Raw genomic sequence first — 16,554 nt, forward strand, 5'->3', positions numbered from 1 at the left:
CCACAGGAATACATTTTCTTTAATCTTCAAGAACTTTGGCACCATTTGACGACACTGCATGAACTTTCAATACTCTTAATTCATCCATATCAACCCAATCCTGGAGAGTTTCCTGACCGTCTGTAAATTTGGACAGAATTGAGGGGGTCCCAAAGGCTAAAAATCACATTATTGCCCCAAAGAAAAATTCTGTCACAACTCCAGCAAAAAATGCTGGATGGATTTGCACCAAACTTGGTCTAACTTGTGATCCGATGAATATAAATTCAGAAATTTGTTTGCAAAAAACTAGGTGTCAAATTACGTAAAACACAATTTAAAGCTGTCTAGGTAGTTGGGCTGCCATTTTTGACTTGCCATGTATTTAGTACAATGCGGATGTTCAGATTCTCAAATGACCAGCAAATTGATGATTTGATGGACTGGCTGCAAATAAAAATGTATGTTGCGGCGTCTATTACAGTTTGGAATCCTGCATCCTAAAGAACAAGCATAGGTCTCGCTTCTTTTTTACCTTAAAAGTATTTAGTTATGCAGCATAATATCATTGGTGCAACAATATTAATTGTTGCATGGCTAAACAGTTATAATGTCCCCAAGGCGAGACATATTGGCTATGCTAATGTTTTTTTTTTGTGTGGGCATAAAGAACAGGACGGTGAAGGTTAGTTTGTTAGTTATTTAGTTAGAGTGAGTGAGAGAGTTAGTAAGTGAGAGAGAGAGTTAGTTAGTGAGAGAGTTAGTGTTTTGGTGAGAATGAGAGTTAGTTAGTGAGAGTTAGTAATTGAGATAGTGATAGTTATAGAGAGAGTGATAGTTATTTAGTGGGAGTGAGAGAGGCATTTAGTTAGTGAGATTGAGAGTTAGTGAGAGTTATTGAGAGTGCGAGTCAGTTAGTGAGAGTGAGAGAGTGAGCTAGGTTTTTAGTGAGTGAAAGAAAGTGAGTTAGTGGGATAGTAAGTTAGTGAGAGTGAATAATTGTTTTTGCGAGAGTGAGTTAGTATTTTAGCGATAGTTATTTTTATTTTTTAGCGAGATTTTTGTTGAGAGTTAGTTAGTGACAGCGAGTTAGTTAGTGACAGCGAGTTAGTTAGTGACAGCGAGTTAGTTAGTGACAGAGAGTTAGTTAATGACAGAGAGTTAGTTAGTGACAGAGAGAGTTATTGAGAGAGAAAGTTATTGAGAGAGAAAGTCATTGAGAGTTATTGAGAGAGAGTCAGTTAGTGAGAGAGAGTCAGTTAGTGAGAGAGAGTCAGTTAGTGAGAGAGAGTCAGTTAGTGAGAGAGTCAGTTAGTGAGAGAGAGTCAGTTAGCGAGAGAGAGTTAGTGAGAGAGTCAGTTAGTGAGAGAGTCAGTTAGTGAGAGGGAGTTACTGATAGTCAGTCAGTGAGAGAGAGTTAGTTTGCTAGAGAGAGTTAGTTAGTGAGAGATACTTAATGACTTTTTGAGAGTGAGTTAGTTATTGAGTGTTTTGGAAATTTAGTTAGTGAGAGATTGTTAGAGTTACTTAGTGAGAGAGTTTATTAGTGAGAGTTAGTTAGTGAGTGAGAGAGAGTGGGTGATTTTGTAAGTGACAGGAAGAATGAACTAAAAGAATAGGCTGCAGGATCCTCCGCAGGCACAAGTGACCACTTTAAACTGCGGAGATCCGAGAGCCCCAGAGCAGTAATCCAAGGTTTCGCACTGACTTAGAAGGCTGTGAACAAGAACGCACTGCTTGGGGCCAGAGACTGGGTTTCTCGTCAGAAGATTCTATGGTGGCAAGCAGTACCTCAGTGAAATTAGGTTGATCGTTAAAAAAATGTTTGGCAATTCACCACCTTATCGAAAAGATAGATACAAGAGCTTCATGACATGATGGATGAAACTGTGGCATGTTCTCTCGGACTGAGATGACCTGTGCGTCATATGCATACATAAGAAGTGTGGGGGTAATCTCCACAAAAGAGGCTGGCAAAGAGCTTTTATCGAAGAGTTAAAAAGCAGAAGGCACACCACAGGGCTTCCGTGCTAACCACATTTCTTATGTGTGGAAGTAGGATCAAGAGGCAAGAACCAGCCATGGAACTTAATTAGAATGGGTGTATTAACAAATGTTTAAATTGCATGTTCTCCATTGGGTTTCCTGGCATTAAATAATACATATTGTCAATTTCTGCACAGGGCTATGCTGTTAGAGTGCATTCCAGCAATTTTCCCCTAAAAGGTAACTGCAAAATTGGAAATGAATGAATCAAATATCTGTGATTTAGGAAAGTTTGTTTCTTAAGTAAAAGCATAATGCAGCAGTTTTCATTATTAATGAGATGGTACTGGTGGCTGAAAGGCAGCTGGTAAAATACCAGATCACTTGGATTAGACAGAGCCCGTTTCTGAGTTAATTTAGTTGAGCAAGTGTTAATCCGAGAGCCAGGTGGGTGACAGTTTTTAAGTAGCTTATCAAAGTTTTGCGGAGAGTCAGAAGTTTAAATTCACTAAATACCAGAAAAATCAGGAAGCTTGTCAGCAATCTTAGGGGTGTTATGGGTTCTTCGATTTATAGACCTAATCTTAGACCACTCATCCTCGTGCCCCACCGAAAGCAGGGAGACAGAAACAGAAGGATCTTTGAGCCCTATTTATAAAAAAATTAGACGGAGTAATCCAGCATAATTTCATGAAATTTACATTACGCTTGTTAATCAAATTACACCAGATGACCAAATAATGCATGGTAAAATTTTAGTGCTGGAGCACGAGAACAACGTAATTGACTAGAATGCGGGAGGCTGCTTTTTCTGCACCATTATTTTTTTGCATGAAATGTGTTCTTGTGCCAAAAACGAAACCAACAAGGTGCTAAATATTGCACTAAATACTGGTTTTGCGTTTCACATATTTTAAGATAAGTTGCAAAATGTCACTTGATTACATAAAAACAAATGATGCAAATTTCACACATCAGTAATAAAAACCCCCTCGGTGGTGACCCGTGAGGGGTCATCTGTTGTCAGAAACATTTCCGTCACCCCATTGCTGCAGACCTCAACTGCAGGACAAACCCCGGGTCACTGTAAGCTGACCTGCCGACCTGTGTACGACCACTGCTGTGTCCCTGCGCTGCACCTGCTTGATTTTGTGACGGAGGGGGGTGTCTTGAGGAGCAAGGGGTTCAGGCGGAGTTTACCGCGGCTGTCCTGTAGGAGCTGCGTGCGGGCCCCGTCTGGTTGCGCAGGGAGAAGGAAGGCGCTGTTGACAGCTGGGTGAACCTCAGCTATGCAACAGCCAAAGGTCACCATTCCTGGCGGATAATGCAGCGATACGGAGAGGGTGACTCTGTTAGAACCTGGACAGAGAACATATGGACTGTCAGGAAAATCCTTGAGGCCCGTATTTAAAATGTTTAAGCAGAGTAAGGCATTTGTGTGCTGAACCTGTCACTATATTTTGGAGAGAGGGAGCTATCTGCTGTATTACTCCGTGCATAAAGGTGCCACAATGCGTGGAACTATTGTGAAATTCACGCAGGGAAATGGTTTCTAACCAAATGACTGATCACTGGTGTCGGCGCTCTAAGGGCACAGGACACAGGCTGTTGAAGTAAAAGTGCGGGGCGGGGACGGGGGGCACAGGGGGCATGAACAACAGGGACCCGGGTCATGAGCGTGTTATTGCTGCAGACAGTCTCCGCATCCTGGCCGGTTGACATTGTAAACCTAGACACAAGGGACGTTTGAGGGGAGCCTGCCAGATTGACAATGTAAATGTGTAACACGCACACGGCCTGAGAGAGCGGGCTGTCGGCGGGTGGGAGAGCGCTGGCGCGGGGTTGGTCACACGGAGATTGAGTTTCGAATTAGATCAGAGCTGTGGGAAATGGCACCTCAAAAACACGCACACACGCGGGTGGAGGGGGCAGGCCCAGGCAGGCAGCTGTGCTCTACTATTAAGGGCACATCGCAGGCGCTAACTGAAAACTTAAGTCACCACAAGATGCGTGCCAGCAGCTACCGTCTCCAGCGCCTACGATTAAAAGGCACCACCGGCCATAAACTATTTTAGGAGAGAGAGTCAGAGCTGAAGGATGTCAGCAAGTTCCTATTCTTTTCCGTTTAATGTGAAGATGGAGGGTGTGGGGCGGAAGAGGTCTTTAGAAAGGGGCGGAGTCTTGAGATAAGTAGAAGTGAGTGCAAAAGTGAAAGTAACTAACAAGGAGGGAGGGGGAGGTGGGAGAGGGTAGTGAGAGGGAGGGAGAGAAGGGAGGTGGTAGTGAGAGCAGAGAGCAAGGGGATGGAGGAGCATTAAAACGAAAGTGATTCGCGCGCTGTAAGGCTTAATGAGCCTTGACAAAAAGCCAGATGGTGGCTGCGCGCGTGCACGCACGCGTAATCGCAAGCTTGAGGCTAGCAAAAGCTTGTGGTAGCACTTTGAAAACCCACTTACTAAGTGTCTCGCAGAGCAGCGCATGCGCTGGCTCAGGCGAGACCTAAAAATGTAGGCGAGTATGAGGGGAATGGTAGAGGAAGAGGGGCAGATCCAGCACCCAAATAGATCTATTTAATTCATGTATTCATTTCTAAGTGCTCATACACAGTATGACATGCAAAAACAGTCACTGCAGGTAAGTCTACAAAAATGTTCTTCAATACTTTGTTGAAGGCTTGTTTATTATCAGTTTTTCATATATTTAACAACTGTTCCTTTCAAGGATTAGGTGACTGAAAACTGAACAATTGCCACACTTCTACCCTCAAACCCTCTCTCTCCACCTACACTCGGGCTGTTTTTAACCTTAGGCATGAGATTCTGCAGAAGGGGTCAGGAGCATAGAAAGCGGACAGATTTCTAAGCTGATGAGACCTCGAAAGCTCAGATTTGCCCTGTTTGCAGCAGATGATTAGAATGAGAGAAAGGCTTCTGAATTGAATTATATGCTCAATGCCTAGTTAATGTAGTTGGGTACGGTTAATAGAAACATGATTACATTTATGTAGATTCATAAAGAGTCTGGCTGCGAAATCTGGAGTTTGAGAAAGTTTCATCCTATGAAGAATTGAACTTCCTTAAGGCAGTCATTAAGGCTGGAAGCAAAGGAAAGGGCATGTCTGTTGAATCTGATGAGAAGCTGAACGTTGCATGTGTAGGATAATGCTTTACAGTCATGAGATCTAGTGAGGTCAGATAAAACGTTTTTTCTCTAATGAGAATCAGGAGGCAACTGCATTACTAAGTTTTTAAAAATTAAATTTTCATTTCGATCCTGGAAAAAATTATACAGTGCACCATTGCACGGCCAAAGGTTGTGCCCAGTGTGAGTACTGTAGACGTGGTTTAGGTGCACAGTTGGTATGTGTTGGATGGGCACAGAGCCCAATTATAGTGAGCTACGCATTCATAGGTGATTAGGTAGGATGGGGCCTGGTCACAAGATCTGGCTGTATGCCAAGCCCTGCCATCTGAGGTTGCTGTACACGATCAAAGGCCAGCTTAGCTGGTTCCGTGGAATGGGGTCCCTGTGCAGGGCCTTACTAGGCTATGCATCCAGTCTCATGTGCACCGCCGAATTCTGTGTAGATGCTTTGTATAGGAAATACTTTGTCAATTGTTTACAGCTCCTGGCCGCAAGCCATTCAGTACTGGTTTGCTGCTGCTGTGGGGCTTTGCGCAGTTAGCTTGAGTGAGATAGGCCAGGCCCTAATCAAATGTTTCAGTGGGAAGGGACCAGACTTTGTGCTTAAAGGTTGCTCCATATAGCAAGCAGCTCAATGGACAGGCACTGCCCCCATTGGTTGCTGTGCAAGGCCAAAGGCGATGCACAGCTGGTTTAATGGAATTTCGTACAGCTTGTACCTCCCTCTGTAAAACTGGGCATTTGTTGGACAACATAAACTGCAGGATTGTGCGAGCCTGATTCCATGCACACCCTCAGAATATATTGGCCTATCTCCCTGCTAGCCCACAGTGCACCATCTGGACCCCAAACCTCACAGGGTACCAAATGTGTGTGCAAGCTCAGAACATGACAACCCTGCGCCCCCCAGGAAATCGTGGAAACAGATCTTGAACATTTTTGGTCGTACTCTAATGCATACCCAAATTAATACACAAGAAATACTCAGCACAGCTTTCCAATATTTATTGAAGCATTATGGTTCTTGTGTAAAATACATGTGCTGTGATAGTTAGTAGAATAAAACAGTTTAGCATAATAAGCATCACAAGAACAGTAAAAAGGATGAACATTTACACCATTGTGCTAAGACAGTGAATATATGCAGGTATAAAAGTACTGTGTATAGTTGTACTCCTACCTAGCACTCCCTAACCCTATCTTGCCTATGTTGTGTGATCTGCCAAATCACTTCCAGGTGGTCCAACTCCCCATTATCTGTGGGTAAGTATCATCAGGCTGTCCGTCTTGGTATAGACCTGGACGTCCCACCTGTTGATAAGCAGTAATCAGCTGAGCTGGAATTTCAACATGAAGTGACCTTGCAGTGTCAGCTGAGTGCTCATCTCCTGAACAAGGAAGTGGTTGTGTATTTAGAAGGATAGAGCCCATGTTGCAACCTCTGTCAGGCCGCAATTGTTTATTCTAGTTCAATAGCGTCATCGCCTTTCGGACTGTAACATAAATAAAATTTGTGCAGTGAACTTTATCCCTTGCACTGTATGTTTAAGGTATCATGATAGTGTACCTACGAAGTGGGAATGTAAGCAATGCAGATTCAGGGAATGTTATCCTGCATGGATGGTCACACATGCAAACGTATGTCAAAAGTCACCATGTGTAAGAAGGAAGGCAACTTAATAAATTTGAGTATGTAAAATGGCAGCGTTTCGAACAGATGCTGGTCAAAGGAGTTGGGCAAAGGACTGACCCTAATTCTCAGCCTGATGTGCTGTACTATGTGATATGGCCATATATTGCCATCAGTGATGTTCTGGTGACATAATCACGAGGTCAAAGGCAATATTGGACTATGTTACACATTGTAATTCTAATTTGTATTTCTATAGCACTTACTACACCTGATGAGGCGTTGAAGCGCTTTGCAGTGAGTAGCATGTTACTCCAGAACCCAACATTAGAGGTTAATAGGTAGTAAATTAGTAATTAAAAAAAAAAAATCTTTGTTCATTAGTTGTGTTAAATTTGTACTCTTGATTTTTTGTGTGTGTTTAGTAGAGTTTAGAGTAAGGATAGAATGATTGGAATGAATTTGAAAGGGGAAGTAGTAAGACGTTTTTGTAAGTAGTGCCCATTATTTGTGTGACATGGCTAACAAGGAGGGGAAAGTTTGAAAATGATGTTTGGGGTTCATAGTAGTTAGTAAGGTTTGGGATGAGTCAGAGAGAATAGGGATGGGGCAAACAATGAAAGGAGGAATGTATTTGTTTTTAATATTAAACATGAAATTAACGTATCCATGCACAATGCATATGACAGTTGATAAGGTTGTATTGGCTGTAGAAAACCCCTCTGTAGAAATACCCGTATGGGCACAGAAGCAGTAATATTTACATGGTCTGATGTGCACATTCATGTTGTGGTGAAGTATGGGCATTTTTGTTATTGACATTTCTTAAAGTGTTAATAGAAGTCATACACTCTTCTATATCTGCACCTATATGTACTTAGAAGCAGCAATATGACATTGTCTCATATACATATGTATGTGTGTGGTGTAATATATATATTTCTCCTTATATTAATGTATCTGCTTATAACATGAGGCATAGTTCAATGTACAATGACATATATAAAACAACTTGATCACTATACCGTGAGAAGCATAGTTAGTTGTGTCCGATTGTCATGTGGGGAAGAGCCAGGTCTTGAGTAATCCTCTGAAGCTAAGATTGTTGTCAGTGGATCTTATGAGTTTTTCTCTATTATATTTTCCTATTGCATCTTTAATATGGTGCATGTCTTATAAAAAGAGGCTTTTAGGTCAAAGCCTAGCTGTCTGGTTTCTAAAGATATATTGGGGACATTCAGAAAGCTTACCTAGGCATGTATTCCGTATGTTGCTAACATTGGCTATTTGGTTTGTAACTCACATTTTCTGGCTTTATATTTACTGGCTTTATTTGCTTTTTGCTGCCCAACTTGAGTTTGGCCCTCCTGTTTCCCAAACCTTGCTTACTGTATTGAGATTATGGTAAGCACGCTGGTTCAGTCTTGAAACTTTGTCACCCCTCGCGTTGCTCACCAAAGACATGCCCCAGTGATTAAATGTTGATTTTTTTTGTATGATTGTCCATAGGCGCCCAACAATCAGAGCTGCTTGGTTTGTTAAAATTAACAGCTCAGAATGCCACCACGCAGCAGCAGGGACATGGTCGAGCAGAGGTGCACTCGCATAGTGTAAACACTGCTGTAAATAGTTGCCTTACAAAAGGGGGTGGTGATGGACGGAGCATCAGAACCAATCAAACACTCACACCCAGTCAACAGATCTGAGTTTGAGCCATCACCGTTCTTTAGCCCACTCTGCCACCCCAGTTCAGACATGGCCATATGCAAATCAGTCTGACCCTGTGCCTCATGGGAACAGTCCAGCCCGAACTGCCAAGCCATGCCTTCCCTGGACCGGAAACAAGCTTCCTAGGACCGGTGTCTGGCATTTCAGCCGTCTTCAGCCAGGCTTGCTTGAATCCAGTGGCAAAGTGAGCAAGGGACTCACGTCTGAGCATACCCTGCCAACTTATGGCGAACAAAGCGGTACAAAAGGGGGTTGTGATGGACGGAGCATCAGAACCAATCAAACACTCACACCCAGTCAACAGATCTGGGTTTGATCCATCACCGTTCTTTAGCCCACTCTGCCACCCCAGTTCAGACATGGCCATATGCAAATCAGTCTGACCCTGTGCCTCATGGGAACAGTCCAGCCCGAACTGCCAAGCCATGCCTTCCTTGGACCGGAAACAAGCTTCCTAGGACCGGTTTCTGGCATTTCAGCCGTCTTCAGCCAGGCTTGCTTGAATCCAGTGGCAAAGTGAGCAAGGGACTCACGTCTGAGCATACCCTGCCAACTTATGGCGAACAAAGCGGTACAAAAGGGGTTGCCTGGCGGTGGCTCAACCCCGCAGCTAGCTGCTGAGTTTTCTCTCTTTTTTAACTGCTATCCTGCCTCTGGTGTTGCTGAAGTTTCCAACTTCCTCACCTGAGTTGCGAACTCCCATGAACCGGAAGGTGGGAAGTTGTTTCTCTGACGATGCGAGAAGGTAGATAAACTTTTTTCATGGGGTGGAAATGCATCTGAGTAAGTTTGGAATGCCTGGGCTGCTGCTGCCACACAGCTTTGACTCATCGCTTACAGTCCATTTCTTGCCAGAAAAGCAGTCCATTAAAATGAAGGGGGCACTGTATGTGCTTGCACGAAGAGGAAGCCAGGGGCCGCTTTTGAAGTTTTGGTAATGCAATGGAGATTTAAGCTGCCATCACCATTAGAGACACTAAATAAAGAAGGGCGGCAAATGAAGCAGCCGCGAACCTTTAATCAAGCTGGCGCATGAAGCAACCAAAATATGAACACTTCTCACTACAGAGAGAGCCAAACAAAAAAAAGAGTGCTCACAGAGTATCATAAATAACAGAAAGAGTAACAATGTAGGATCACATGTAACAGGGGCAGTCCTCATGGGAGGTTACAAAAGTTCAAAAGGAGGGATTATTAGGCATATTCACCAAACAAAAGCAGACATTTATGAAGGGCAGTAACAGAAACCAGCGAAAAAGATGAGAGGTGCTTGGAGCCCACATTGTAGATACAGCATGTCTCGAAGAAACAGTTCTTGTGCTGCTTAGTCAACATCTAAAAATGAACTGTGCTGATGATTCAGAATATATCAGAATTAGTACAAACGAGGCATGCTTTTTTGTAATTCTGAAGTGTGGTGGAACCAAATATATGAATACGATCAAAACACATCAATACACTAGGTGATGACATTTGCAGACATTATCATTTGCGTGCAGTAAAAACATATTTCGGCGCAATGTAAAGCTCATTTCAATTGAAAATGTGTTGTCTGTAATGGCAGTGTGCTACCACACCATGCATACTTCACACTGCGGCACTCCACTCTATAACCTTCCGCTGTATGCCACCCCACTCCATTCTACATCACTCCACTCTACGACATACCACTCCACTCTACAACACGCCTCTGCACTCTACTCCAATCTATGCCACTCACTCCACAACACAGCACTCCTGCCACTCTACTCTACTCCAATCTATCCTACTCCACTCATATGTTCCCCAATGTGCCCCAATACATTCCACTTTGCTACTGTCTACCCCAATCCACTCCAATCTACCCCACTCCAATTTACCCACCCCACTACAATCTACTCCACTTGAATGTACCCCTCTCTAACCCAATCTATCCCATTCTACCCCACTCTAACCCAATCTACCCCACTCTAACCCAATCTACCCCACTCTAACCCAATCTACCCCACTCCACCCCCACTATGATCAATCTTACCTACTCCACTACAATCTAGCCCACTACACTTTAATCTACCCCACTACACTACAAGCTACCCCACTCCAATCTACCCAACTCCACCCCACCCCAGTTTACCACACTCCACTCAAAATCTACCCCACTCTGCTTCAATCTATCCTACTCTATCTCGCTCCACTCCAACCTACTCCACTCAAATCTACCCTAATGCAACCCACTCCAATGTACCTCAATCCAACCCAGCACCAATCTACCCCACTTCACTCTGCTCCACCTCAGTCCAATTTACCCCACTCTATTCCAATTCACCACACCACACTCCACTCCAAACTCATCTGAAATCTCTTACTAATCTCCGCTCTAATATACCCCACTCCACTCTAATTTACCCTAGTCTATCCCACTCCAATCTACCCCCTCCAATCTACCCCATTCCACTCCAATTTACCAGACTCTAATCCACCCAATATAATCCATTCCAATCTACCCCACTTCACTCTACCACCCTCTACTGAAATCTAACCCACTCCAAACTACCCTGCCCCATTCTACCCCACTCCAATGTACTCCACTCCTCTCTACCTCACTACAATCTACCTCTCTCCACTGCACTCTACCCGACCCCACTATACTCACTCCAATCTACCCGGCCCCACCTTATCCCACCCCAATCTACCCCACGCCATTAAATCTACTCCACTCCAAACTATCTCACTCCACTCCAGTACAAACTATCCCACTCCACTCCAATCTACCCTTCTATAATCAACCCAATCTATCCCACTCCGATCTACCACACTCCACTCTACCCCACTTCATCCTAATCTACCCCACTCCACCCCAATCCACTGCACTCTAACCTCCCCCTCCACTTCCATCTACCCCTAAATATCCCACCCTGATTGATCTACCCCACTCAAATCAACCCTAGTCTACTCTAACCCATCTAACCCAATTCAATCTAGCCCACTCCACCCAATTTACTCCAATTCAATCTACCTCACTCCAATCTACCCCACTCTACCCCATTCTACCCCACTCCATTCCAGTCTACTCCAATCCACTGCACTCTTCCCCACTCCCGCACTTTTTCACACTCCACTCCAATCTACCCTAATATATCCCACTCCAGTCCACCCCAATCTACTCCCAATATACTCCAACCCACTCCACCCCAATCTACCACACTCCACCCCAGTCTACCCCAATCCAGTTTACCACTCCAATCTACCCCACGCCAGTGTATCTCAACCTACCCCAATCCACCCCACTCTATTTTACCCCACTCGACCCCACTCCACGCCAATCTACCCCAGCCCAATCTACCCCACTCCGCACCACTAACTTTTAGCCATGCTGAACAGCCACATTGGTGTACAGCATGAGTACTCACAAACTTTCTCTCGGGGGCCAAATTTACAGTGTGGTTTGTGGCCGAGGGCCGCACCAGTGGGGGCGGGGTCAGAGGGGAAGGGGCGGGGCTAAAGCAAAAAAAAAAATTGTGACCATGAGGTTGAACACCGGTCCCTGCAGCAGATGCCTTCGTCCACTGAGACACCAGACCCGGCATATACACATCTCTCTCTCTCTCTCTCCCTCTCTCTCTCCCTCCCCCTCCCTCTCCCTCTCTCTCCCTCCCTCCCCCTCCCTGTCTCTCTCTCTCTCTCTCTCTCCCTGTCTCTCCCTCCGCCCTCCCTCTGTCTCCCCCTCTGTCGCCCTCCCTCTGTCTCCCTCTCCCTCCCTCTGTCTCCCTCTCCCTCTGTCTCCCTCTCCTTCTGTCTCCCTCTCCCTCCCCCTCTGTCTCCGTCTCGCCCTCCCTCCCTCCCTCAGTCTCCCTCCCTCTCCCTCCCTCAGTCTCCCTCCGTCTCCCTTCCTCCCTCTGTCTCCCTCCCTCTCCCTCCCTCTCCCTCCGTCTCTCTGTCTCTCTCCCTGTCTCCCTCCCTCTGTCTCCCTCCCTCCGTCTCTCTCTGTCTCGCTCCCTCTATCTCTCCCTGTCTCCCTCCCTCTGTCTCCCTCGGTCTCCCTCCCTCCGTCTCCGTCTCTCTCCGTCTCCCTCCCTCTCCGTCTCCCTCCCTCTCTCTCTCTCTCTCCATCTCCCTCCCTCTATCTCTCCCTGTCTCTCTCCCTCCCTGTCTCCCTCACTCTCCGTCTCTCTGTCTCCATCCCTCTCTCCCTCCCTCTCCCTCTGTCTCTCTCCCTCTGTCACCCTCCCTCCCTCTCCCTCCCTCCGTCTCCCTCCCTCCCTCTCCCTCTGTCTCTCTCCCTCTGTCTCCCTCCCTCCGTCTCCCTCCCTCCGTCTCTCTCTCCGTCTCCCTCCCTCTATCTCTCCCTGTCTCTCTCCCTCCCTGTCTCCCTCCCTCTCCCTCCATCTCCTTCCCTCCGTCTCCCTCCCTCCGTCTCTCTCTCCGTCTCCCTCCCTCTCTCTCTCTCCATCTCCCTCCCTCTATCTCTCCCTCCCTCTCTCCCTCCCTCTCCCTCTGTCTCTCTCCCTCTGTCTCCCTGTCTCCCTCCCTCTCCCTCTCTCTCCCTCCGTCTCCCTCCCTCCGTCTCCCTCCCTCCCTCTCCCTCCCTCCGTCTCTCTCTCCGTCTCCCTCCATCTCTCCCTGTCTCTCTCCCTCCCTGTCTCCCTCCCTCTCCCTCCGTCTCCCTCCCTCCATCTCCCTCCCTGTCTCCCTCCCTCTCCCTCCATCTCGCTCCATCTCCCTCTGTCTCCCTCCATCTCCCTCCCTCTGTCTCCCTCCCTCTGTCTCTCTCCCTCCGTCTCCCTCTATCTCTCCCTGTCTCTCTCCCTCCCTGTCTCCCTCCCTCTCCCTCCATCTCCTTCCCTCCGTCTCCCTCCCTCCGTCTCTCTCTCCGTCTCCCTCCCTCTCTCTCTCTCCATCTCCCTCCCTCTATCTCTCCCTCCCTCTCTCCCTCCCTCTCCCTCTGTCTCTCTCCCTCTGTCTCCCTGTCTCCCTCCCTCTCCTTCTCTCTCCCTCCGTCTCCCTCCCTCCGTCTCCCTCCCTCCCTCTCCCTCCCTCCGTCTCTCTCTCCGTCTCCCTCCATCTCTCCCTGTCTCTCTCCCTCCCTGTCTCCCTCCCTCTCCCTCCGTCTGTCTCCCTCCATCTCCCTCCCTGTCTCCCTCCCTCTCCCTCCGTCTCGCTCCATCTCCCTCTGTCTCCCTCCATCTCCCTCCCTCTGTCTCCCTCCCTCTGTCTCTCTCCCTCCGTCTCCCTCTATCTCTCCCTGTCTCTCTCCCTCCCTGTCTCCCTCCCTCTCCCTCCATCTCCTTCCCTCCGTCTCCCTCCCTCCGTCTCACTCTCCGTCTCCCTCCCTCTATCTCTCCCTGTCTCTCTCCCTCCCTGTCTCCCTCCCTCTCCCTCCGTCTCCCTCCCTCTCCCTGTCTCTATCCCTCCGTCTCCCTCCCCCTGTCTCTCTCCCTCCCTCTCCCTGTCTCTCTCCCTCCGTCTCTCTCCGTCTCCCCCCCTCTCCCTGTCTCTCTCTCTCCGTCTCCATCCCTCTCTCTGTCTCCCTCCCTCCGTCTCTCTGTCTCCCTCCCTCTATCTCTCCCTCTGTCTCCCTCTCCCTCTGTCTCCCTCTCCCTCCCTCCGTCACCCTCCGTCTCCCTCCCTCTCCCTCCGTCTCCCCCAGACTGCGCCTCTCTGTCTCCCTCTCTCTGTCACCCTCTGTCTCCCTCCCTCTGTCATCTCGTGTGTGTGTGTGTGTGTGTGTGTGTGTGTGTGTGTGTTAGTTAGTTAGTTTGTTAGTTAGTTAGTTAGTGTTAGCCCTCAGCCCGGGCTGAGACAGCTTCCCAGCGCGCACACACAGCAGCACCCGAGTACTTCACAGGTCTTTAAAAGACCATTTACATGTTAATAAAGCTTTGTTGTATTTCACCTCTTAGGCCCCTGCATTTCCACTTTGACAATCACTGGAATCCCCCGGCCCCCACAGAGCAGAGTCTCAGAGTCCGGGCTGCTGCACCTGGCAGTGTTTGCTAACACTATTTAATATTTTTTTTTTTTTTTTAAACACAGGTAGGATATCTGCAAGGTCCGCGGGCCGCCAAGGACGGCTTGCCGGGCCGCTGGCGGCCCGCAGGTCATACTATGAGTAACTGTGGTGTACAGCATGGCTAAAACACATTGCCAAAGCCAATACTCTTGCATAGGCAAGACCGATTGGCTTTGCCAATGCTTGTTTCAAACATTTACTCAAAACAGTACAACAAATTCTTGCAATACTGTTTTTGTTTGTCTGTAGGAGAAAAGTAGAGAAAACATGTAATTATGTAGTTAATGAAGTAGGGTTTTTAGAAAAAAAAATATTTCATTTTGTTAAAAACAATCTCTCTGTAGAAGTAAGATATTTCTGAAAATTCTTGCATGCAAAATTCGGTTAACAATGGGTCCTGGTTGTAATGGGAATATTTAGAATTTACATAATTTTTACTGAAGAGGATGCTATCTAAAGAAAGGGCAATGGTAAAGCACTTTATAGTGGTTTGTGACTCAATTTTAGGTCTCGCCTAGCATTGCTGCGCCCATGCGCAGCTCGCTCGGCGAGATTTATTGCTAATGAGGAGTTTCAGTAGAGGGCTTGAAGCCCGGCCCCTCATTTCCATTGGCCGGCGTCACCGTTTATGCTAAACGGTGGTCTGCCATTGAAAATGAGTGTTTTTGGTTGCCGCCCTTTGGCCTGCGATCCGGTCTGGGTCCCCTGCTTCACGGCTGTCGTGAAGCACTTTCTTATCTTTATGGGGCCATGTGTTTAAACACATGACCCCATAAAGACAAGAGATCCCCATGCTCCGGCTGCAGCGCGGTCCTCTTTCACTTTCGGGACCGCGTTTGTTTATGCATGGTGTCTTAAGCTGTACCACAGAAGCTCGGAATTTCCCCGAGTTAATGCAAGAATTTTAAACAAAACAAGTTGGAAACCGGGAACTAGGATAGCCTCGCTCCTATCCCAACGCGTTATGTCTAAAGTTCATATTCATGTTTCGACTTTAGACACCTCACATGCAAAAACAAAACGGGCGCTCGGCTCAGCCTTATACGGCCCTTGGTGTACGCCCACTGTACTGTTTTGACACCAGCGTTTACCCGCTAAAAGGAGTGACTTTTGATTTAAACACACATTTATAAAAGAGCTTGACATTTGCTCACGGGACGAGCTGGTGGCGTATTACCAGTCCGGTTTTAAACGGAAGTGCCTAAAAATGTACCCTCTGCCTCTGTGATGCCCATTCGTCTTTAGAAAAACCTGCCTTTACCACCTCCTTGTTTCTGTTTTGCATTTTCTTTCAACACACCAGCAGCTTTTGTGGCTAGCGTCGATGTATCTCCCTTGATATTTCACAGCCTCTCACCTCAGGGGCTGCTGCTAAGGAGCGAATGACAGGTCAAAGGTTGGAGATCCGAGGTCGAGCACGTCCCACGAGCATCGGGAAATGAGCAGATATTTGCATATGTACAGGGCTACAGGTGGTAGAGAGTAACAATCACAAGGCAATTTTTCTCGTTGTAAAAAAATGAAGTATCCACTTTGCAATCCTTTTTATGAGTGCTGTCGAGTGATTACCTCTTCCAAGCAAGTATGCCCGCTTGCGATGAAGGCAGCGAGCGTGTCCGCAGCATTATACCAGTGCTTAATTTGTACGGGTGGGTGCAGATGACAGCCACCGGCACTCGTTGCTTATACATATGTTTTTCATTATCTGAGTTTAAACTCAGTGCAATTGAGGGGTGAAAGAAATGTGTATAATTAGGACTAGGCAGCCTTGGCATTCGTGATTCCGGCGTCCGTCAGCCCGGGAGGCGGGCTTCTAAGAACAATTTTGGGCCCGTACACTTGTTTTTTTTTTTTAAACGAAATAAAATAAATAAAGTTTGCTTAAACCCATGAGCAAACACAGCCCATCCCCATTTGTTCTTGCATTTTCACGCACAAGACAGACATAAGCTAGAAAGCGTGATGTATTGTTTGGGCAGGACTAGCATAAACGAGAAAGGGCTGCCTGGTATGTTTGCTCTAAGCCTGCATGCGCCTCGGTTGTGACGACCACTATCCCAGGCAGTTCTCTCTGAGACCTCATGTGGCTTCGGGAACT

At 46.9% G+C, this 16,554-nt stretch overlaps 1 protein-coding gene across 11 annotated transcripts in view; it reads left to right on the top strand.

The window, feature by feature from the left end:
- Window positions 1-16,554, top strand: part of LOC146871733 (transcription factor SOX-13-like) — a 671,695-nt gene that overhangs the window by 273,562 nt on the left and 381,579 nt on the right. The gene's annotated exons all lie outside the window — the stretch shown is intronic.

The sequence above is a fragment of the Triturus cristatus genome, chromosome 1_1 (assembly GCF_964204655.1).
Source record: "Triturus cristatus chromosome 1_1, aTriCri1.1, whole genome shotgun sequence".
Taxonomy (NCBI): Eukaryota; Metazoa; Chordata; class Amphibia; order Caudata; family Salamandridae; genus Triturus; species Triturus cristatus.